This window comes from Schistosoma haematobium, chromosome ZW, assembly GCF_000699445.3.
Source record: "Schistosoma haematobium chromosome ZW, whole genome shotgun sequence".
NCBI lineage: Eukaryota > Metazoa > Platyhelminthes > Trematoda > Strigeidida > Schistosomatidae > Schistosoma > Schistosoma haematobium.
Window position 1 is genome coordinate 88,747,362 of NC_067195.1, and position 1,544 is coordinate 88,748,905.

The following is a 1,544-nucleotide window of genomic DNA, read 5'->3' on the forward strand; positions in this document are numbered from 1 at the left end:
TGATGTATGATTTGAAACAATACCTTTTGGTTTGAATAACCTGAAATGCATTTGTGTACAAACTTGAACATGCTGATATTAGTTATCTGATTACGTTTGTTGGCATATAAATCTGCCAATTATGGGGACATTAACAGTAGTTTTCATGAAAATTCCGGCACACAGTGATGTGTTAATTGGATTTTTTTAACGGGCTATAAATTTTTGCAAAGATAAAGTATTGATTATTATTAAACTACATACCTAAATCTGATAGTCTAAAACACTCAGTTGTCATGTACTGTATTTATATAGTGTAAATATGTTTGACTGAGTAATTGAAACACCTGGTATGGTTGATTTACTAATTAGACGGTAAACGTGAATATTTCCCCTCTGAGACCTTTTACGTAACACCGACAGTGCCAACATTGACACTGATGTTTAGAAATGAGGATAACTTCTACGATGTCGCATTAATTTCCTGATAGTTATATGCTGATAAGAAACCAGGGTGATAAATGATATATCTTCATAATCTTCAAATACACATTGATAGGTTATTTTAATAACTCAATAGATTTATTAATTCCTAGCACTTTCCCTATTGTTTCATCTCTATCATTTACTTTCATTCGTATATAGGAATTTTTATCAATAACACGTTGAACTTCATAGAGGTTGATTAGAATACAGTGGTCTAGAGTGCTGTTAGAGGTATGAGGGCGGTTACCACTTCCTGGTTGCCCACACCGTGGAAGGGTTCTTCTAGAGGTGCGTGAGAAGGAAATTGGATTAAAAGTGATCTTAGTGACCTAAGAGCGTGACCGCAGTGCCCAAGGAACAACTGCTTGAGGTCGGTCACACACGACCTTTTTATGGGTAATTTTTGCGTTAGTTCCGTACTTGTAGAGACCTTACCACCGGGGACGAATATAGGTGGGATAAGGCGAGGTGTGCATTTTTAGGGTTGACCTTTTCCAACCCCACCCCTCCTTGTGGGAAGGAAGCATCGTTGTCATGCTAGTTGTCTGAAGGAAACACATTACTGCTGTCACACCTCTGTACATTCAGCAGTACGACTTCGCCTTCAGACCATGGGTGTGTTGCTTTCAGTCTTACCGCTCTTCAACCGACCTGTCTGATATGGTAGGACCTTGAGGAATGGTTGTTCTAGCCAATGTAGCTTGGTTGCTTCTTCACGACAGGCAAGCCCGACCACCACGTCAAGGTAGCAACAACGGTCCTCCCTTAAACTAAGAGATTAAAATCGCTTCATATTTTCCTTTCTACGAACTAATTCTTTCTTTCTGTACTATATCCTTATTGCAATCTCTCCTTTATATATTACCACATCTGAATTAACTATTTTTATGAATCCGGTGCCCATCTTGTTGTGTTAATGAGGTATGCCAACTTGGACCGATGCATATATGTGCCTGGTCCTACGTTGCAGCTGATTGACTGAACTTCATAGAAATCATGTAGAATTCTCAACTAAATACTCACAAATTATAAATGTTTTACTTTTGATTAATATTCCGTATCAATCATAGTTTATTAAT